Raw genomic sequence first — 24,391 nt, forward strand, 5'->3', positions numbered from 1 at the left:
GGCATCTCCTCTGCAGGACGACCCGTTAGCATACCTACAGACATTACTCTGTTAGTCGACTTCCTCGCCGAACTCTTTTCTTTCAAAGATTCGCTTAAGCACTTACTAAATATGCCGCGTCGAAGCCGCTGATTCTCCTTAGTGGAGTCCGACAGCTGGCCACGAACATCTTTAAGTTCAATGTCTAGCTTGGTGTTGGCATCCTGAAGATCATTCTTCTCCCGCCTCACCCTTGTCAGCATACTCTCACCGGCCTTTAGCCGGCGTAAGAGTTGTTGCCTCTCCGGATCCAGTCCGGCGCCATCTGCAATATGATTTGCCAGATTTACACCCACGCCGCACTTCGCAAGATACTAATCTTTCGAAGTGTATCTTACCAGAGGGGGTCTCTTTGGGCTCCCCTGCCGCGGCTAGTGCGGCCTCCAGTTGGGCTTTGCACTTTTCCAGCTCCTGGGACAGTACGGTATTCTTCTCTGTGAGAACCTGCATAACAAATGATCCTTAAATCAGTTACTCTAACTGTTTCAAGTCTCGGGGGCTACTGGTATATATATATATATTTACCAAAAATTTCTTACCCGTATGTCTTTTACATATTGCTCCGTGGCTCTGGCTAAACCATTTTGAGCGGCACGGAGGTACGCATCTCCCGGATGGAAGGCATCTAATGCCTCTTGGGAGAAACAAGCGTCGCGAAGAACTGTCCGGCAACGCATGTGGTTCATGGCACTCTCCACCTCGGAATTGGTGGCAGACATCCTATCCGCATCCTCTGTCGGAGGAGCGTCCGGTGCGCACCTTGTGTTCGCTTCCGCTTCCGGGCCAGGCGTTGGAGCCTGGCTGGTGGAGGCGCGATTGGCAACCTCTCCGGATGTAGCCCGGCGAGGTCTCTTCGTCCTGAAGACAGCACGAACGTTAATATGCCCTGAAGGAATAACACCAGGGAAAAAGAGGGTGCGCTATACCTTTGCGCCGGCGTCTCAGTCCGGACTACATTCCTTTTTACCCCACGGGGCCCTGCGGCCCCTCGTTGGCTAGCCGCCGCAGGTTCGGCCTCCCGCCTCGGAAACCTCCCCTGCAAAACACGGTCGTTGTCAGGAAAACTGAGATGCGTGAGAGTGGATTCCTTCTCAAGGGGATGAGACTCCGCTCTCTGTTACCTGGGAGGCCGGAATTAACCCTGGGTAATCAGCCGTAATGGCCACCAAGGTATTGTCCTTGCTTAGCTGATGAAACACCCCGTCGATCAGCTCCACCGATATGTCCGGATCCTCTTCGGAGTCCGGATCGAGGGACCGTTCTGGATCCTCGGGCTGTGGGGGACGGCTGTTTATATCCTTTACTTCCTGACGCAGTTCCTGCGTTGAAGTCGTTAGACTACATATTTAATCATGGGAATATAAAACGGATGGGCAAGCACAATTGTCCACTTACCCAACTCGGAGGGTTGTACATAGAAAATCCGCCCTGCGGGTTGACGCGGAGGAATTCCTCCTCTTCTCCCTTGTACAAAGAGGATAAGATCTTTACTAGAGCGGCAGCTGAGGCTGGCCCCTTACGACCGTAACGGGTGGCGTCATCCTCCCCGTTAAAATCCCACATGGGGTGGCCTCTATATTGAAGCGGCTGCACCCCCCGCATAATGCATGCGGCCATGACTTCAATCATGGTTAGTCCGGAATGAGCCAATAGTCTTATCCGACCCATCAGGTGAAGGACGTCCCTGTCGCCTTCTCTCTGAGAGCTCCGCGGACGCCAGCTTAGGCGTTTCTTTAAGGGAGCACTGTTGAATTCGGGGAGACCGGCCCGGATAGGATCCGGCAGCGGGACATCATCTATATAAAACCATTCCGAAGGCCAGTCCTCGGACGCCTTCTTTGGGGTTCCGGATAGATATCCGGTCCCGGCGATACGCCACACTTCGGCTCCGCCCACTTGATATATAGACCCCTCTTGAGAGCGGGGCACCAGGCAGAATAACCTCTTCCACAGCGCGAAATGAGCCTCAACACCCAAGAATAGCTCGCAAAGGGCGACGAAGCCCGCGATATGCAATATAGAGGCGGGCGTGAGATTGTGCAGCTGGAGGCCGTAGAACTCCAGAAGCCCACGGAGAAATGGATGAATTGGAAATCCAAGTCCTCTTACTAGATAAGGGACGAGGCACACCCGCTCTCCTTTGGAGGGATTGGGGGTGCTCTCCGCTTGCTCTCCGCCATTATAGGTGGCGAGTCCGGCTCGGACCGGGACCATATAGGCCTGAGGGAGAAATCCCTTGGCCTGAAGCGACACTAGCTCGCTGTGCGGGATGGAGCACCTCTCCCAGTCTCCAGGTTTAGGACTGGAAGGGCGAGAGGAGGAGCTGCGACGGCTGGCCATGTTGGAATGGACCTTTGCTGGAGGCGCTCTGATGATTACTCGCGGAGAGGAGAAGGTGTGGTTTGGATCTGAATCCCCATCCCATTAAATAGGCGGCTCGTTTATGCGGCTAGGGGTGTGAATGTAAAAACACCCCGACTTTTCGCATTCGTTTAACACGTGGAAGACGGCCATTATTGGGCGTGGAAGCCGAGGTGCGCTACATTACAAAAATCGGACATTATTCAGTAGGTACACGGAATTTGGAGAAGAACCCGCCTTGCAATGCCGAAGACAATCTGCGTGCCGGACTCATCGTCATTGAAGCCTGGTTCGGGGGCTACTGAGGGAGTCCTGGATTAGGGGGTGTCCGGATAGTCGGACCATACCTTCAGCCGGACTCCAGGACTATGAAGATACAAGATTGAAGACTTCGTCCCATGTCCGGATGGGACTTTCCTTGGCGTGGAAGGCAAGCTTGGCGATGCGGATATTCAAGATCTCCTACCATTGTAACCGACTTTGTGTAACCCTAACCCTCTCCGATGTCTATATAAACCGGAGGGTTTTAGTCCATAGGACAACTTCATCATACAGCAATCATACCATAGGCTAGCTTTTAGGGTTTAGCCTCCTTGATCTCGTGGTAGATCTATTCTTGTACTACCCATATCATCAATATCAATCAAGCAGGACGTAGGGTTTTACCTCCATCAAGATGGCCCGAACCTGGGTAAAACATCATGTTCCTTGCCTCCTGTTACCATCCAGCCTAGACGCACAGTTCGGGACACCCTACCCGAGATCCGCCGGTTTTGACACCGACACAAGCGCTAACCAAGGCCGAAGATAAAGCGGCCAAGGAGCGCACCGAGCGGGAAAAACAAGAGGCTCATGTGGGCGAGGTGCAGCAAGAGCTCCAGGCTCTCATGGCGAAGCACGAGGTGTTGGAGCTTGACTCGAAGACGCGAGAGTCTGAGCTTGCCGCGGCCCTCGAGAGCGCAAAGAGTGCCAAGGCCGGGGCCCAAAAGGCCCTCCAGGAGATTGACGCGATGAAGAAAATAGCGGCGGGTAAGGCATTCTATATGCAAAGCAAGCATGTGAAAGTAAATTACCGATTACTTACCTGAATTTGGAGCTCTCCAGGAGCATTCGCAGATTTGCCCCGCAGCGTGTCAGATGCCGCACAATTTTACCAGGCCGACGAGGGAAGCTTAACGAAGAAGTTGTTCTGGTCTCAATATACTAAGACCGTACACCCGATGCCTCCGAGCGACCAGCTAAAGCAGCTGGTCGAGCTACACAAGGCGGCCGAACAGGGCATGAAGGGCCTTATAGTCCGGCTATGGCCTGGCGACGCCCTTCCGAACAGCTACTTCGGCCTGGTGAGGCGGCTTGTGGATGCCTGCCCACGGCTGGAGGTCGTCAAGCGGTCCGTCTGCATCGAAAGTGCATGCCAGGCTTTCGCCCGTGTGAAGGTGCAGTGGGCCAAACTAGACGCTGTGAAGCTGATCAAGGAAGGGCCGCCGCAGGGCAAGGAGCATCGCAGCCCCGAGATTTATTATGAGGGTGCCCTGAAGGGTGCCCGTCTTGTAGCGGACGAATGTTCAAAGGATGTAATATTTGAGTAAACTTGCTCGTGTGATCCTGTATGATGAAAACTTGTTTCATATGCGCAATGCAAATGCTTGTGTGAATTTAAAATATTACCTTCTGTTTGGACGTTTATCCAATCTGAGAGATGGCTAGTCCTCGGCTTCTGCCCTCATGCCACGAGTGCTGGGGTGTTCGGGATAAACCTGAGCACTCTTGTTCCCGTGTTTGGGTCCTTCGAGGGAGGTGCTCAGCACAACGAACAAGGCAACCGGACTAATAATGCTTTAGCACTCTCACTTAGCCATAGAATTCTATAATTTTAAATTTCGGAGAAGCCCCTGGTATTCGGAAGGCCGAATTCGGGGCGCGATACATGCCTTTAAGCAGGATAGGGCCGACCCCTCGCCCTAAGCGGCACAAGTCTTTAGGGACTTGAGAACCTCGCCGAACAGCGACCAGTCTCTCGCCTTATCATGACAGTCAGTTTTAGCTTTCTCTACTGAGGTGCTAAGCCCGGCAGAACCGGGGCACAATCGCAGTAGTTCTCCTAGCGCTACCTTAGCCGATAGAGCGGAATGTAAGGTACCAAAACATAGGAGCCGGGCAAACCCAACATTTGACCAAAGACATGATTCGGAGCTGATGCATATAATGCTATAAGTTCGGGGTGCCGCACTTGTGAAAGTGTTCGGACTTTTCACACCATATTGTGGGGTACGTAAGCCCCTGGTGTATTGGCCGTACCAAAGTGTACGGTTGCAAGGCGTCGTTAATGAACACACACACACACACACATATATATAACAAGAATGCAATAATAGTCGTGATGTTATGCATTGTTTATTCAAAAAGGTGCGTTAAAGAAGAATGATACATATAGTGCGATAAGCAAAGAGTGGGACTATGTCCCTTCCAAGGGCAAGCTGAGGAATTGTATTAAATCAAATATTTCGCTCGTTATTGTAATCCACTTGGGAATTCCGTGGTGTGACGTAGCTTTCTGCCTCCTTGGTTGCTGCATCATGTGTTCGGCAATAGTGCTGCCGGACAGGGTTTCTAGATATTAAAGTCCCGAAAAAGAGAAAAATAACCAAACGGGAAGCCCCTAGTGCAGCTTGAGCCGCGTCTTGGGGCGTGCCGCAGTTGTGCCCCCCTCCCCACCTGTGCCCATGCTATTTTTAATGCGTAATTATGTACGAGTTTCGTCGTTCGGCTGGGACTGGGGTGGGGGCCGCATTGCTACGCGAGCACAGATCGCGCCGGGCGGTCTATTTGTCGATTGCTTCGAGCGCGCTTGAAGGTGTCCGGGTCTTAAAATGCCGAACTGGTGGATTGCCTTGAGAGGCTGTTGTGCGCTTCTGCTGCAAGGGCCGCAGTGTGCTCCTCTGTTCGGAGAGAGCGCTCTATGTTTCCATTGACTTTAATAACCCCGCGAGGTCCTGGCATCTCAAGCTTGAGGTGTGCATAATGTGGTACCGCATTGAATCTCACAAATGCGGTTCGCCCGAGGAGTGCATGATAACCACTGCGGAACGGGACTATATCGAAGATTAACTCTTCGCTTCGGAAGTTATCCGGGGATCCGAAGACCACTTCCGGTGTAATTGAGCCTGTGCAATGGGCCTCTACGCCTGGAATGACGCCTTTGAAGGTCGTTTTTGTGGTTTGATCCTTGAGGGGTCTATACCCATTTTGCACACAGTGTCCTAATAATGCAGGTTCAGGCTGCTGCCGCCGTCCATAAGGACTTGAGTGAGGTGAAATCCGTCAATGATTGGGTCCAGAACCAGTGCGGCGAATCTGCCATGACGGATACTATTGGGATGGTCCCTATGATCGAAAGTGATCGGATAGGAGGACCATGGGTTGAACTTTGGGGCGACTGTCTCCAACGCATATACATCCATGAGCGCACGCTTCCTCTCCCTCTTGGGTATGTGGGTTGCGTATATCATGTTCACCATCCGCACTTGTGGGGGAAACCTCTTCTGTCCTCCGATGTGTGGCTGTCGGGGCTCCTCCTCGTCATTGCTATGTGGCGCCTTGTCCTTGTTTTCGGCAATTAACTTACCGGCCTACTTGAACACCCAACAATCCCTATTGGTGTGATTGGCTGGCTTTTCTGGTGTGCCGTGTATTTTACACGAGCGATCGAGTATACGGTCCAAGCTGGACGGACCCGGCATACTTTGTTTGAATGGCTTTTTCCGCTGACCGGGTTTAGAGCCTTTGAATCTGGCATTGACTGCCGTATCCTGTTATTATCGCTGTTAATGCGGCGCTTATGTTTGTTGCGACGTGACGTGCTATTGCCGTCCTTCGTATCCAAAGTACCATGGTTCTTTGATATGTTATTACTGCGAGCCAGACAGCTGTTTTCTCCCGCACAAAAGTGGGTCATGAGTGTCGTGAGGGCTGTCATAGATTTCAGCTTTTCCTGACCAAGGTGCCGGGCTAGCCATTCGTCATGGATGTTGTGTTTGAAAGCTGCTAGAGCCTCTGCATCCGGACAGTCGACGATTTGATTTTTCTTTGTTAGGAATCGAGTCCAGAATTGCCTGGCCGATTCTTCTGGCTGCTGAATTATGTGGCTCAAGTCATCAACATCTGGTGGCGGCACATAAGTGCCCTCAAAGTTGTCGAGGAATGCGGCTTCCAGATCTTCCCAACAGCTGATGGACTCTGCTGGCAAGCTGTTAAGCCAATGTCGCGCTGGTCCCTTGAACTTTAGTGGGAGGTATTTGATGGCGTGTAAGTCATCACCGCGGGCCATGTGGATGTGGAGGAGGAAATCCTCGATCCATACTGCGGGATCTGTTGTGCCGTCATATGATTCAATATTTACAGGTTTGAAACCTTCTGGGATTTGATGATCCATTACTTCGTCTGTGAAGCATAAGGGGTGTGTGGCGCCTTTGTATTGGCCTATATCGCGAAGCAGCTCGAATGGGTCTTGCCCGCTGTGTTCAGCCCGGACGGATTTACTTTTACTGTATCTGGCGTGACGTTTATCGTCTCGCATAGTGGCGCGCCCTCGTGATCCATAGATCAATCTTGCATGCTTTGCTTTGGCCTCCAATATGTCTCGCAGGTCTGGCGTATCTCCCCATGCCTTTTTATTTGAATGGCGTCGGGGTGCAGGCTGAGTTTTTGGCTGGAATGCCTCTCTATCGCGGCCACGAGGTGGCCGATCAGCCGCATCATACGCTTCTTCCTCCAGTCGGGGTAGCAACCTGTACTTTGGGTAACTCTTGGAGGGGCGCTCGAGTTTATATTCCTCGGCCGCGAGGACTTCAGTCCATCTGTCAGCTAGCAGATCCTGACCAGCTTGAAGCTGCTGCTGCTTTTTCTTAAGGCTATTTGCCGTGTCTATAAGCCGGCGTTTGAAGCGCTCTTGTTCGACGGGATCCTCTGGCATAGAGAATTCGTCGTCGCCGAGGCTTGCCTCGTCTTCGGAGGGGGGGGCATGTAATTATCATCCTCCTCCTCTCCATCTGTCGCTCTCTCAGGAGGGCTGGCTCCTCGATCCTCCTGCTCTAAATCTTGCTGGAGGGGATTGTTGTTGTCTTCGGCACTATCCGGGGTGTTATTATCTCATGTGCCGGTATCACCACTTTTGCTTTGGCGGGACTTAGAGCGGCGCCGCTGACGTTGGCGCTTGGGTTGCTTCTTGGAGGGGTCATCCTCCGCTATCTCGTCGCCATTGCCTTCTTTGGGTGTATCCACCATGTATATATCGTATGATGAGGTGGCTGTCCAGTGCCTTGTGGGCAGTGGATCCTCTTCGTCTCCCACATCATCGTCCATACCGTCGATGTCTTCGGAGTCGAAGTCGAGCATGTCGGTTAAGTCATCGACAGTGGCTACTAAGTGGTCGGTGAGTGGGCCACGAATTTCTTCGTCGTTCGCATCCCAGTCCCGCCGGACATAGTTCAGCCAGAATCCTCCTGACAAGGAGAGAGACCTTAATGAGTTCAGTATGTCGCCAAAGGGCGAGTGCTGAAAAATATCCGCGGAGATAAACTCCATGATCGGCGTCCAATCGAATTCGATGGGAACGGGCGAGAGCGGTTCGGAGTCCGTGGCCGAAGAAGGATCCGGCAGTTTAACAACACGGCTCTTGTGCAAGGTAAGGTCGATGTTTGGCTCGATCACCGCTGAGGGTAAGGCCTCCGTGGCGGGGTCCATCCACCCGTCCATGGACGGCGCAACTGGCTCCGAATTGAGGGTCGGAGCGGCTGCCTATGCGATCTCCTGGACATTGTCCGATGGTAGAGCTAAATCGTACTCATCGTGACCACGTGACGCACAAGGCAGAGGCTCGAATCCGTCGAAGATCAAGTCTCCACAGATATCGGCCGTGTGGTTTAAGCTTCCAAACCTGACCTGGTGGCCAGGGGCATAACTTTCAATCTACTCCAAATGGCCAAGCGAATTAGCCCGCAGTGCAAAGCCGCCGAAGACGAAGATCTGTCCGGGGAGAAAAGTCTCACCCTGGACTGCATCGCTATCGATGATAGTAGGAGCCATCAAGCATAACGGCGATGACACAGAGGAACTCTCAATGAAAGCACCAATGTCGGTGTCAAAACCGGCGGATCTCGGGTAGGGGGTCCCGAACTGTGCGTCTAAGGCGGATGGTAACAGGAGGCAAGGAACATGATGTTTTACCCAGGTTCGGGCCCTCTTGATGGAGGTAAAACCCTACGTCCTGCTTGATTAATATTGATGATATGGGTAGTACAAGAGTAGATCTACCACGAGATCAGAGAGGCTAAAACTCTAGAACCTAGCCTATGGTATGATTGTATGTTGTAGTTGTTGTGTCCTACGGACTAAAACCCTCCGGTTTATATAGACACCAGAGAGGGTTAGGGTTACACAAGGTCGGTTACAAAGGAGGAGATACACATATCCGTATTGCCTAGCTTGCCTTCCACGCCAAGTAGAGTCCCATCCGGACACAAGACGAAGTCTTCAATCTTGTATCTTCATAGTCTAACAGTCCGGCCAATGGAGATAGTCCGGCTGTCCGGAGACCAACTAATCCAGGACTCCCACACTCCCACTTGCACTAGAGTCAATAATCTAGATTACATTGTAATGATTCTAACACCCATGGAGTCATGGTGCTGATCATGTTTTGCTCTTGGGAGAGGCTTAGTCAACGGGTCTGCAACATTCAGATCCGTATGTATCTTGCAAATCTCTATGTCTCCCTCCTTGACTTGATCGCGGATGGAATTGAAGCGTCTCTTGATGTGCTTGGTTCTCTTGTGAAATCTGGATTCCTTTGCCAAGGCAATTGCACTAGTATTGTCACAAAAGATTTTCATTGGACCCGAGTGCACTAGGTATGACTCCTAGATCGGATATGAACTCCTTCATCCAGACTCCTTCATTTGCTGCTTCCGAAACAACAATGTATTCCGCTTCACACATAGATCTCGCCACGATGCTCTACTTGGAACTGCACTAACTGACAGCTCCACCATTTAATAAAAACATGTATCCGGTTTGTGACTTAGAGTCATCCGGATCAGTGTCAAAGCTTGCATCGACGTAACCATTTACGACGAGCTCTTTGTCACCTCCATATACGAGAAACATATCCTTAGTCCTTTTCAGGTATTTTAGGATGTTCTTGACCGCTTTCCAGTGATCCACTCCTAGATTACTTTGGTACCTCCCTACTAAACTTATAGCAAGGCACACATCAGGTCTGGTACACATCATTGCATACATGATAGAGCCTATAGCTGAAGCATAGGGAACATCTTTCATTTTCTCTCTATCTTCTGCAGTGGTCGGATATTGAGTCTGACTCAACTTCACACTTTGTAATACAGGCAAGAACCCTTTCTTTTCCTGATCCATTTTGAGTATTCAAAACTTTGCCAAGGTATGTGCTTTGTGAAAGTCCAATCAAGCGTCTTGATCTATCTCTATAGTTCTTGATGCCCAATATATAAGCAGCTTCACCGAGGTCTTTCATTGAAAAATTCTTATTCAAGTATCCTTTTATGCTATTCAGAAATTCAGTATCATTTCCGATCAACAATATGTCATCTACATATAATATCAGAAATGCTACGGAGCTCCCACTCACTTTCTTGTAAATACAGGCTTCTCCAAAAGTCTGTATAAAACCATATGCTTTGATCACACTATCAAAGCGTATATTCCAACTCCGAGAGGCTTGCACCAGTCCATAAATGGATCGTTGGAGCTTGCACACTTTGTTAGCACCTTTTGGATCGACAAAACCTTCTGGTTGCATCATATACAACTCTTCTTTAAGGTATCCATTAAGGAATGTAGTTTTGACATCCATTTGCCAAATTTCATAATCATAAAATGTGGCAATTGCTAACATGATTTGGACGTATTTAAGCATCGGTACAGGTGAGAAGGTCTCATTGTAGTCAACTCCTTGAACTTGTCGAAAACCTTTCGCAATAAGTCGAGCTTTGTAGATAGTAACATTACCGTCAACGTCAGTCTTCCTCTTGAAGATGCATTTATTCTCTATGGCCTGCCGATCATCGGGCAAGTCAACCAAAGTCCACACTTTGTTCACATAAATGGATCCCATCTCAGATTTCATGGCCTCAAGCCATTTTGCGGAATCTAGGCTTATCATCGCTTCCTCATAGTTCGTAGGTTCTTCATGGTCAAGTAACATGACTTCCAGAACAGGATTACCGTACCACTCTGGTGCGGATCTTAATCTGATTGACCTACGAGGTTCTGTAGTAACTTGATCAGAAGTTTCATGATCATCATAATTAGCTTCCTCACTTACTGGTGTAGAAATCACTGGAACTGATTTCAGTGATGAACTACTTTAAAATAAGGGAGAAGGTACAATTACCTCGTCAAGTTCTACTTTCCTCCCACTCACTTCTTTCAAGAGAACTCCTTCTCTAGAAAGGATCCATTCTTAGCAACGAATATCTTGCCTTCGGATCTGTGATAGAAGGTGTACCCAACAGTCTCCTTTGGGTATCCTATGAAGACACATTTCTACGATTTGGGTTCGAGCTTATGAGGTTGAAGCTTTTTCACATAAGCATCGCAGCCCCAAATTTTAAGAAATGACAACTTGGTTTCTTGCCAAACCATAGTTCATAAGGTGTCGTCTCGACGGATTTAGATGGTGCCCTATTTAACGTGAATGCAATTGTCTCTAAAGCGTAACCCCAAAACGATAGTGGTAAATCAGTGAGAGACATCATAGATCACACCATATCTAGTAAAGTACGATTACGACGTTCGGACACACCATTATGCTATGGTTTTCCAGGTGGCGTGAGTTGCGAAACTATTCCGCATTGTTTCAAATGAAGTCCAAACTCTTAACTCAAATACTCACCTCCACAATCAAATCGTAGAAACTTGATTTTCTTGTTACGATGATTTTCCACTCCACTCTGAAATTCCTTGAACCTTTCAAATGTTTCAGACTTACGTTTCATCAAGTAGATATACCCATATCTGCTCAAATCATCTGTGAAGGTGAGTAAATAACGATATCCGCCGCGAGCTTCAATGTTCATTGGACCACATACATCAGTATGTACGATTTCCAATAACTCTGTTGCTTGCTCCATTGTTCCATACAACGGAGTTTTAGTCATCTTGCCCATGAGGCAAGGTTCACAAGTACCAAGTGATTCATAATCAAGTGATTCCAAAAGTTCATCAGAATGGAGTTTCATCATGTGCCTTACACCAATATGACCTAAACGGCAGTGCCACAAATAAGTTGCACTATCATTATCAACTCTGCATCTTTTGGCTTCAATACTATGAACATGTGTATCACTACTATCAAGATTTAGTAAAAATAGACCATTCATCAAGGGTGCATGACCATAAAAGATATTACTCATATAAATAGAACAACCATTATTCTCTTATTTAAATGAATAACCGTCTTGCATCAAACAAGATCCAGATATAATGTTCATGCTCAACGTTGGCACGAAATAACAATTATTTATGTCTAATGCTAATCCCGAAGGTAGATGTAGAGGTAGCGTGCCTATCGCGATCACATCGACTTTGGAACCATTTCCCACGTGCATCGTCACCTCGTCCTTAGCCAATCTTCGCTTAATCCGTAGCCCATGTTTCGAGTTGCAAATGTTCGCAACTGAACCAGTATCAAATACCCAGGCACTACTGCGAGCATTAGTAAGGTACACATCAATAACATGTATATCAAATATGCCTTTCACTTTGCCATCCTTCTTCTCCGCCAAATACTTGGGGCAGTTCTGCTTCCAGTGACCAGTTCCTTTGCAATAGAAGCACTTAGTCTCAGGCTTAGGTTCAGACTTGGGTTTCTTCACTTGAGCAGCAACTGGCTTGCTATTCTTCTTGAAGTTCCCCTTCTTCCCTTTACCCTTTTTCTTGAAACTGGTGGTCTTGTTGACCATCAACACATGATGCTCCTTCTTAATTTCTACCTCCGCAGCTTTTAGCATTGCGAAGAGCTCAGGAATCGTCTTATCCATCCCTTGCATATTATAGTTCATCACGAAGATCTTGTAGCTTGGTGGCAGTGATTGAAGAACTCTATCAATGACACTATCATCAGGAAGATTAACTCCCACTTGAGTCAAGTGGTTGTGGTACCCAGACATTATGAGTATATGTTCACTGATAGAACTATTCTCCTCCATCTTGCAGCTGTAGAACTTATTGGAGACTTCATATCTCTCAATCCGGGCATTTGCTTGAAATATTAACTTCAACTCCTGGAACATCTCATATGCTCCATGATGTTTAAAACGTCGTTGAAGTCCCGGTTCTAAGCCGTAAAGTATGGCACACTGAACTATCGAGTAGTCATCAGCTTTGCTCTGCCAGGTGTTCATAACATCTGGCGTTGCTCCTGTACCGGGTTTATCACCTAGCGGTGCTTCCAGGACGTAATTCTTCTGTGCAGCAATGAGGATAATCCTCAAGTTACGGACCCAGTCCGTGTAGTTGGTACCATCATCTTTCAACTTAGCTTTCTCTAGGAATGCATTAAAATTCAACGGAACAACAGCACGGGCCATCTATCTACAACAACATAGACATGCAAAACACTATCAAGTACTAAGGCCCTGTTTAGTTCATAAGTCCTAGGACTTTTTTAGTCCCAACTTATAAGTCCCAAGTCCCTAAAAAGTCCCTACCTGTTTGGTTCCCGGGACTTAACATGGACTAAAAGACCATATTACAACTATAAGCCCCTATAAGTCCCTCCATGAGAGTCTTATTTCATAAGTCCCAAATGCCCACTTTAAGTCCCTATAAGTCCCTCCTGTTTGGTTTACATGGGACTTATAGAGACTTTTTTAAGTCCCTAAACCAATAAGTCCCTGGAAACAAACACCCTCTCAGTTCATGATAAATTAAAGTTCAATTAATCAAATTACTTAAGAACTCCCACTTAGATAGACATCTCTCTAATCATCTAAGTGATCACGTGATCCATATCAACTAAACTATGTCCGATCATCACGTGAGATGGATTAGTTTTCAATGGTGAACATCACTATATTGATCATATCTACTATATGATTCACGCTCGACCTTTCGGTCTCAATGTTCCGAGGCCATATCTGCATATGCTAGGTTCGTCAAGTTTAACCTGAGTATTCCGCGTGTGCAAAACTGGCTTGCACCCATTGTATGTGAACGTAGAGCTTATCACACCCAATCATCACGTGGTGTCTCGGCATGACGAACTGTAGCAACGGTGCATACTCAGGGAGAACACTTATACCTTGAAATTTAGTGAGAGAACATCTTATAATGCTACCACCGAACTAAGCAAAATAAGATGCATAAATGATAAACATCACATGCAATCAATATAAGAGATATGAAATGGCCATCATCATCTTGTGCCTTTGATCTCCATCTCCAAAGAACCGTCATGATCACCATCATCACCGGCTTGACACCTTGATCTCCATCGAAGCATCGTTGTCGTCTCGCCAACTATTGCTTCTACGACTATCACTACCGCTTAGTGATAAAGTAAAGCAATTACATGGCGATTGCATTTCATACAATAAAGCGACAACCATATGGCTCCTGCCAGTTGCCGATAACTATGTTACAAAACATGATCATCTCATACAATAAAATTTAACATCATGTCTTGACCATATCTCATCACAACATGTCCTGCAAAAACAAGTTAGACGTCCTCTACTTTGTTGTTGCAAGTTTTACGTGGCTGCTACGGGCTGAGCAAGAACCGTTCTTACCTACGCATCAAAAAGCGCAATGCGTTATAGTGATTGCTTTTTTATCTTCAAAAAGAACCATATTCATTGAATCCGATTCAAATAAAGATGGAGAAACAGACACCCACTAGCCACCTGTGTGCGAAGCACGTCGGTAGAACCAGTCTCGCGTAAGCGTACGCGTAATGTCGGTCTGGGCCGCTTCATCCAACAATGGTGCTGAATCAAGAATCAACTAGTGACGGCAAGCAATATGTATATACCCACGTCCACAACTCCTTTGTGTTCTACTCGTGCATATAACATCTACGCATAAACCTGGCTCGGATGCCACTGTTGGGGAACGTAGTAATTGCAAAAAAATTCCTACGCACATGCAAGATCATGGTGATGCATAGCAACGAGAGGGGAGAGTATCGTCTACGTACCCTCGTAGATCGTAAGCGGAAGCATTATGACAACATGGTTGATGTAGTCGTACGTCTTCACGATCGACCGATCTAGCACCGAAAGTACGACACCTCCGCGATCTGCACACGTTCGGCTCGGTGACGTCCTGCGAACTCACGATCCAGTAGAGCTTCGAGGGAGAGCTTCGTCAGCACGACGGCGTGATGATGGTGATGATGTTGCTACCTGTGACGCCCCCGATTTAATCGTACGCTAATCATGCACGCAAATGTGTACGACCAAGATCAGGGACTCACGGGAAGATATCACAACACAACTCTAAAACAAAAATAAGTCATACAAGCATCATAATACAAGTCAGGGGCCTCGAGGGCTCGAATACAAGTGCTCGATCATAGACGAGTCAGCGGAAGCAACAATATCTGAGTACAGACATAAGTTAAACAAATTTGCCTTAAGAAGGCTAGCACAAACTGGGATACAAATGAAAGAGGCGCAGGCCTCCTGCCTGGGATCCTCCTAAACTACTCCTGGTCGTCGTCAGCGGGCTGCACGTAGCAGGCGCCTCCAGTGTAGTGGTCGTCATCGATGATGGTGTCTGCCTCCTGGGCTCCATCGTCTAGTTGCAGTAATCGAGTAGAGATAGGGGGAAAAGGGGGAACAAGGCAACCGCGAGTACTCATCCAAAGTACTCGCAAGCAAGGAGCTACACTACATATGCATGGATATATGTGTAAAGGGCCATATCAGTGGACTGAACTGCAGAATGCCAGAATAAGAGGGGGATAGCTAGTCTTATCGAAGACTACGCTTCTGGTCACCTTCATCTTGCAACAGGTAGAACAGGGTAGGTTGAAGTCCTCCAAGTAACATCACATAGCAATAATCCTACCCGGCGATCCCCTCCTCGTATCCCTAAGAGAGAGCGACCACCGGTTGTATCTGGCACTTGGAAGGGTGTGTTTTATTAAGTATCCGGTTCTAGTTGTCATAAGGTCAAGGTACAACTCCAAGTCGTCTTGTTACCGAAGATCACGGCTATTCGAATAGATTAACTTCCCTGCAGGGGTGCACCAACTTACCCAACATGCTTGATCCCATTTGGCCGGACACACTTTCCTGGGTCTAAACCTAAGCGCATAGGGGTCTGGGCCCATCGCCCTGAGCACACCTGCACGTTGCGTACGCGGCCGGAAGCAGAACTAGCCCCCTTAATACAAGAGCAGGCTTACGTTCCAATCCGGCGTGCGCCACTCAGTCGCTGGCGTCACAAAGTGCTTCGGCTGATACCACGACGCCGAGTGCCCATATCTTTCCCACGTAGTTGGTTAGTGCGTATAGGCTCGTAGCCAACTCAGATCAAATACCAAGATCTCGTTAAGCATGTTAAGTATCCGCGAACGCCGAACAGGGCCAGGCCCACCTCTCTCCTAGGCGGTCTCAACCTGCCCTGTCGCTCCGCCACAAAGATCCACTCGCGGGTGCTCCACCAGCCGACCCGTCTTTAGTCACCACATGTATCATGTATAAGTATATAGTATATACCCGAGATCACCTCCCGAGTGATCTCGGCCCAATAGTATAGCACGGCAGACGGACAAGAATGTAGGGCCACAGATGAAAATACTAGCATCCTATACTAAGCATATATGATTGCAGGTAAGGTAACAACAGTAGTAACAAGGACAGGCTATGCATCAGGATAGGTATAACGGAAAGCAGTAACATGCTACACTACTCTAATGCAAGCAGTATAGAGTAGAATAGGCGATATTTCGTGATCAAGGGGGGGGGGGCTTGCCTGGTTGCTCTGGCAAGAGAGAGGGGTCGTCAACTCCGTAGTCGAACTGGGCAGCAGCAGCGTCGGGCTCGTAGTCTACCGAAGAGAAGAGGGGGAAGAAACAATAAATATAATGCAAACATAAGCATGGCGGTGCATGACAAGACAAGTAATGGTGCTAGGGGTGCCCTAGCGTGGTATGAGGTGGTACCGGTTAAGGGGGGAAACATCCGGGAAAATATCCCCGGTGTTTCGTGTTTTCTGGCAGAGGAGCCGGAGGGGGGAAAGTTGCGGGTTCGATAGGTTAGGGGGGTGTGGCGGACGAACGGGTTGCGTATCCGAGATCGTCTCGTCGTTCTGACCAACTTTCATGTTGAAAATAATTTAATCCGAGTTACGGATTAAAAGATATGATTTTCCAAAGATTTTATTAATTTCTAGAATTTAATTAATTATTTAATTAATTCGAAAAATGGATTTATGACGTCAGCATGATGTCATGCTGACGTCAGCAGTCAACAGAGTTGACTTGGTCAACCTGACATGTGGGTCCGGTGGGACCCACCTGTCATTCTCTGTTTAGGTTAATTACAGATTAGTTAATTTAATTACTATGTAATTAACCTAACTAGTTAATTAAATTAATTAAACCAGATTAATTAACTTAATTAATTCATTAGATAATTAATTGATTAATAATTAATTTTATTAAATCATTTTTTATTTTTTATTTATTATTTTTAATTCCTTTTTTTTAAATCGTTATGGGCATGGGGCCCATCTGTCATAGGCCCCAGGGGCCTATCGGGCATGGCCCGAACGGGCGTGCGGGCAGCGGGCGCAGGGCGCGGGCGCGGGCACCAGCGCGAACGGGCGCAGATGGTCGCTGGCACACGGGCGGGGCCATTCGGGGCGATGGGGCGGGCGCAGGCCACCGGGGCACAGTGGGGCGCCGGCCAGGGGGTGGCCGCGGGCGAGGCAGGGCACGGCCACGGGGCACGGGTGGGCGGAGAGCACGTGAGAAGCAACAACAGAAGCACACGGCATGGCAGCGCCGGCGCGGGGTGGCGGTGGTGCTAGGCAAGGGTGGCCAGGGGTTGCGTGGGGTGGCAACAGAGGGGGGTGAGGTCGGGGCGCCGGCGTTTGCAACGAGTTGCGGCGTCAGCGGCATGGGTGACCATGGTTGCAGGGAAAATGGTGCCCGGTCGGGCGCAGCCCGGCGCACAGGCAGTGGCCGGAGTGGGCACGTGAGGGCGGTTATGAGCTCCGGCGAGCTCGAGCGACAGCGGGGGGGAAGGAGGAGAGGCCGGGCCTCACTTGCGGTGCAGGGGAACGGCAGCATGCTCGAGGAGGAGGACGAGGAGGCGACGTAGAGGAGCGGTCCGACGAGTCGACTTCGGGCGACGGTGGTCGGCATCACGCGACGGGGCGCTGGGGAGGGGGTCGGCTGCCCAGACCGGATCCGCGCGGGGCGGAGGCCTTGAGGGGGCGGGCGGAGGCGACGGCGGGGTCAGCGCGGCGACGGCGACGCGGTCGTCGGGGGCAAGCGCCCCCGATCTAGATCGGGGGGAGGGGGAAGCGAGAGGAACGAGGGGAGTGGGTGTGGTAGCGGTTTAGGGTTTGGTCGTGTGGGGGATAAGGGGGACCGGGGTGGGCCGGCCTGGCAGTCCGTCGGCCTGCTGGGCCGAGGCCCAGATGGGGGTTCCTTTTCCTTTTTTTTGTTTGTTTGTCTCGTTTGTATTTTCTTCCTTTTATTTATTTTCTCTTCTGTTTTAATTCAATTTAAAATATTTATGTATTTTATAAACCTGTGCCTTCTACACCATATTATCTATGTAATATTTAGTACAATCTGAACATTTTTATTTTAATTTTTGAAAACTTTTATTATTGACATTAATTTGAATTTGAATTTTGAAACGGTTTCAAATCATCGCAAGGTTAACAATAGTAACCGTGGTGACGTGGCACCATTAGCCCGGGATTACTGTAGCTTAATTATCCGGGCGTCACAATTCTACTCCACTACAAGAAATCTCGTCCCGAGATTTAAGCGGTGGAGTAAGGGGGGAAGTTGTGGTTGCGAAATTCTAACGGATCTTCTCGGTCTTGGTTGCTCTCCTCGAAGAGGTCGATCCATTACGTTGATGTCTCCATTTCTCTGCTTCAAGTCACCATGATCAAGTCGTCATCCTTTCTTCGGGATCTCCAACGTACTTTCGAATAGGTAAGGGGCAGCTTGGCTACGACAGAATGCTTATGAGGGAAAACAATCTGGGGTTAACCCATGAATGAGCATAAGATTATCTCTCGAGTTGAACATATAAAATACATCGAGAGTAAGGTACGAAGATAGAATAAGAGGTTCCCAGCGGATAGATAGTTGCTCGAAGTCTGAACCAGAGTGAGAAAAGGGGTTCAGAAAGGCGAGGGTAGGTATTGTGTCTGATACCAGAATAGATTACTAGGCATGTGGCCCATGAATTACATACGAAGTCAAGCTCGAGGAATAACTTTGACAACAAGGTGTACAGGAGAGTCAGGTTTCGATCCTGTGGAACTGTGGGTTATGGGCCCACCATGTGGGTTAAAAGTAGGAAAGGCGGTGACGTCTTGCACAATCATATAAGCAAGGCATGCCAGAGGAGAGTCTGTGGGTCATGTCGGCAACAACATAGGTACCAAGGGCGAGGCACGAAGAGAACCATTTTTCTACTCGTTGAAACGAGGCGAACCAATAGGCAAGGTTCCCGTCCATCGGTGGTTACCGGAATGTCATCAACAAAAGTAACAAGGTCTTACCGACAGAGTTGTACATCGAGGTGTTTGCACAAGCAGTGGATTATTACTGCTTATATCATATAGATCATAGAAAAGGTTTAAACAAACCAATGGAAGGAAAATATGATCATCAGATTAAACAGAACAATGGAAAGGAAAATATGTTTAAACACATATTTCAAGGGTATATCCTTCCCAAGGACAAGCAGAGCAAGATATCCATGGCAGGATATAAAGTAGAAAACCATTTAGGTTAGGGGGGAGGAATCTCATGATATTACCCATACCACGGTATTAGGATAAATAATAAATAAAATTTAGCATCGTGCTTCAAATGTTCCTGTTGAAAATCGGAGTACCATTGACATGCTTCGAGATAGCATTGACAAGGTCTTCAGGTGAAGATCAGACTTTGGAAACACGAAGGATCCATCAGGAATAACTTGTAGAATAAGTCTTACAATTTCCTCATGGATGAATGGATAACCTTGCTGAAGGAATCTATAATGATAGGTCCTCCAGCCGGGGGGGGGGGTGCTAGGCATGACATCATGTTACCGGGTCATCAAAGGATCAACATCATGACTCTTGGAAAGTTGTCCCAACCATCATATCTGACCGAGATTCAGATCCGATTGGTGTCAGGATACCTCAGACTTAGGATACTTGAGAAGAAAAGGTGCAACGCAAATTGACGAGATGACATTGTAAGATTCTCGGGGAAATGAACTATGAAGTGATTTCCGTTAACAAGAGTCCACCATTAACGCAAGGAGAGGACAAGGAGGTGTTTGGTGAACTCAACGGCAATTCACCGAGATTCCCAAAAGATGGATTTCCACCATTAAGTGAACAAGGAGATAACATTTGTCAGATCAAATGATATAAGGAAGTATGCTCGAGGAAAACATACACAATTAAACATTGGTTGAAAGGTGCGCCCGAAATATGGGTTGGGTTGCACGACCAATGTCAGAATGGTGATTCAATTAGCGAAGGACTTAGAATGAACAATCGCCCATTCACTTCAAAGCAATAGGGTTGTTAGAAGTTTTGAATTCACACGTCATAGCTCCATTGTCGGTATTCCGGTTGAAAACAATACGGGGACCAAGGAATGAACGAAGATGGCAAGAAGTATTATGATATCAAGAATTATTAAGAGGTGGTGAAATTCTCACCACATTCTTGACAAAAAGAGATGGTAATACTTCCGAGGTAAGGAAGATCAACTGCTGGGTAGCAGTGATCTCATGGTTTACACAAAACACGAACAAGTTGTGTTGAACGGAAGGCAATAAAGTGGTCGATGAGAACAGGAACCATCGAGGGGCAAGGATGGTATTACCCATCATGAATTCAATTGAATTCCTGGAAGAGCTCATAAGGTTGATGATGATCACGACACAATTGTCGAGAGATTTCATGCAGATGTAGTCAATCAGCGACAACATCAAGTCAAAGGAATGATGAAGCAAGAGATTATTGGAACCACAGTTACGACACAAACTCGAACTCAAGCTTGTTGTTTAAGGTGAAAGGGTATGACGAGGAAAATCAACGTAATGTTAGTTCATCGTCGAAACTTGGTGCTCCGAGAATAAGGACCAGGTAGCACCGTTAGAATCGTCACGACAATGATATAGCCAAACAGGCTAGGAATGGCGTGATCGGGTAACAAACTCGTACTTATAGAAGCTTACTGAAGAGTTGTTGAACCGTAGAGCGGACTCGGTTCAGTTATCGGTGTCTTTGAGTGTTCAATAACTCAGAGCCCGCGAAAAATTGGAATCAGTGGGAAGGTGGCACTTGATGAAGAACTCATAAAAAGTTATGCAGTTCCATGATAATCTCGAGATACCAGGGGGGTAATATTCGACACAAGATCAAAGTAAAGGTTGGACTGGTGTATTGATCCATAGAAGACAATTGTTTTAACTTGTCCGAGAAATGAGATCAAAGAAGAACAATCATGGTCGGAACCACGGTTGCAAGGGATCAATTCACAGATACCATAGGTTAGTTATCAAGGAAATAGTTATTGTTACAAGAAGCTTTCATGATAGGATATATATCGCGTCCATGGGCATGAACACAAGTTCAAGGTCGACTCCCACTTCTCCAATGCATAACCTTTCATTCACTTCTCACGTTCGATGAAGTTGCAGTGTTGAAATTTTGTCTGGTAAAGCACCAGAAGAGTATGACTCGTGCAAACTTTCGGGTTCACACGGTTTAGAGAAGGCATATGTTCAACCCATAGGGGCTTCTTAGAAACATATACCACAAGTTTCAAGAGTAAATAACACAAGCCCGAAAGCAGAGCATTGTTGGCCAAGCAGAGGATACAACTTAACAAGGGCATCATGTATCAGGGGAAGAACTCACAAAATGATCAAATGTGAAGGACACTGTCGGATAACAATCCAACACAGGACTTGATGGTCCATAAAGGATCTGATGTGAGTATCGATACTCAACCAGAAGAGGAAGGAATGCGAATGCAACAGGTTATGGAATCATCTGAATAATTCATAGCTAAAATGCAAAGGAATTATGATTTCCAAAACAAAGGATCAGAAACAGACGTTCTGATCAAGGACGTATCAATTGAATATACCAGAGGCACAATCGATGACAGATAGTTTGGTCGAGAACCAGCTCATGTTTGAAAGACGTCTGAGCCGGAGAGATAATTTAAAAGGATCAACTGATGATTGCGTGCATTCGCAACATATTGAGTCAACAGACTCAAAATGATAATGACAAGGAATGTCAATAAGATTTCTATACTTATGGGATTAATCATAATGAAAGCAAACAAGAAATTCCAGAGCAATAGGTTGCTGAGGATTTTCGAAATATCGGGTGGTATTTCGAAGACTTTTGTGTAACACATGAACAACTGGGGGATGAGCGGATACTCGATAAATGCGAGAATTAACCGTAGGGGTATTCAAGTGACAAGAACAGCAAGGCAGTAAGCTCAAGGGATTATCAAAACCACGATGAGTTTTTCAGGGTATCTTGTAATAACAAGACCAACTGGGGATGATATAAGAATAACAACTGTAAGTAGTTACCCATAAGGGTTGATGGTGGAAGGGGAATTGCAAACGCGATGAACACAAGTTCTCGGGTTAATAGCGGAAAGTATCTTCAGGGTCTTCACGTGCAGCAGACGATCATCAGTAATAAGGGGCTCTCCGGGTGAAAGTGATAACGAGATCCTAATGTTAGATTTAGCAAAATTCATTTAACCCGAATAGAAGAGAGATCAGAGTCCCAGAGTAAAGGTCGAGGAGTAAAAGATCCTAGTACCACCCGATGTCGACGTGGGCCCATAAGGCACACATCCATGTTAGTAAAAGTTTTGCAATGACTAGACTCGACTTCGGCCAAGGAGTGTGGAAGGGGGATTCCTACAGGCAGTGGGCTCTGATACCAACTTGTGACGCCCCCGATTTAATCGTACGCTAATCATGCACGCAAATGTGTACGATCAAGATCAGGGACTCACGGGAAGATATCACAACACAACTCTAAAACATAAATAAGTCATACAAGCATCATAATACAAGCCAGGGGCCTCGAGGGCTCGAATACAGGTGCTCGATCATAGACGAGTCAGCGGAAGCAACAATATCTGAGTACAGACATAAGTTAAACAAGTTTGCCTTAAGAAGGCTAGCACAAACTGGGATACAAATCGAAAGAGGCGCAGGCCTCCTGCCTGGGATCCTCCTAAACTACTCCTGGTCGTCGTCAGCGGGCTGCACGTAGCAGGCGCCTCCAGTGTAGTAGTCGTCATCGACGGTGGCGTCTGGCTCCTGAGCTCCATCGTCTGGTTGCAGCAATCGAGTAGAGATAGGGGGAAAAGGGGGAACAAGGCAACCGTGAGTACTCATCCAAAGTACTTGCAAGCAAGGAGCTACACTACATATGCATGGATATATGTGTAAAGGGCCATATCAGTGGACTAAACTGCAGAATGCCAGAATAAGAGGGGGATAGCTAGTCTTATCGAAGACTACACTTCTGGTCACCTTCGTCTTGCAACAGGTAGAAGAGGGTAGGTTGAAGTCCTCCAAGTAACATCACATAGCAATAATCCTACCCGGCGATCCCCTCCTTGTATCCCTGAGAGAGAGCGACCACCGGTTGTATCTGGCACTTGGAAGGGTGTGTTTTATTAAGTATCCGGTTCTAGTTGTCATAAGGTCAAGGTACAACTCCAAGTCGTCCTGTTACCAAAGATCACGGCTATTCGAATAGATTAACTTCCCTGCAGGGGTGCACCAACTTACCCAACACGCTTGATCCCATTTGGCCGGACACACTTTCCTGGGTCATGCCCGGCCGCGGAAGGTCAACACGTCGCAGCCCCACCTAGGCTCAACAGAGAGGCCAGCACGCTGGTCTAAACCTAAGCGCACAGGGGTCTGGGCCCATCGCCCTGAGCACACCTGCACGTTGCATACGCGGCCGGAAGCAGATCTAGCCCCCTTAATACAAGAGCAGGCTTACGTTCCAATCCGGCGCGCGCCACTCAGTCGCTGGCGTCACAAAGTGCTTCGGCTGATACCACGACGCCGAGTGCCCATATCTTTCCCACGTAGTTGGTTAGTGCGTATAGGCTCGTAGCCAACTCAGATCAAATACCAAGATCTCGTTAAGCGTGTTAAGTATCCGCGAACGCCGAACAAGGCCAGGCCCACCTCTCTCCTAGGCGGTCTCAACCTGCCCTGTCGCTCCGCCACAAAGATCCACTCGCGGGTGCTCCACCAGCCGACCTGTCTTTAGTCACCACATGTATCATGTATAAGTATATAGTATATACCGGAGATCACCTCCCGAGTGATCTCGGCCCAATAGTATAGCACGGCAGACGGACAAGAATGTAGGGCCACCGATGAAAATACTAGCATCCTATACTAAGCATATAGGATTGCAGGTAAGGTAACAACAGTAGTAACAAGGACAGGCTATGCATCAGGATAGGTATAACGGAAAGCAGTAACATGCTACACTACTCTAATGCAAGCAGTATAGAGTAGAATAGGCGATATCTGGTGATCAAGGGGGGGGGGGGCTTGCCTGGTTGCTCTGGCAAGAGAGAGGGGTCGTCAACTCCGTAGTCGAACTGGGCAGCAGCAGCGTCGGTCTCGTAGTCTACCGGAGAGAAGAGGGGGAAGAAACAATAAATATAATG

At 47.8% G+C, this 24,391-nt stretch overlaps 1 pseudogene; it reads right to left on the reverse strand.

Moving 5' to 3' along the window:
- Positions 1–17,445, reverse strand: part of LOC123153094 (UDP-glucose 6-dehydrogenase 5-like) — a 52,738-nt pseudogene extending 35,293 nt beyond the window's left edge.
- Positions 17,446–24,391: the final 6,946 nt, after the last annotated feature.

The sequence above is a fragment of the Triticum aestivum genome, chromosome 7A (genome assembly GCF_018294505.1).
Source record: "Triticum aestivum cultivar Chinese Spring chromosome 7A, IWGSC CS RefSeq v2.1, whole genome shotgun sequence".
NCBI lineage: Eukaryota > Viridiplantae > Streptophyta > Magnoliopsida > Poales > Poaceae > Triticum > Triticum aestivum.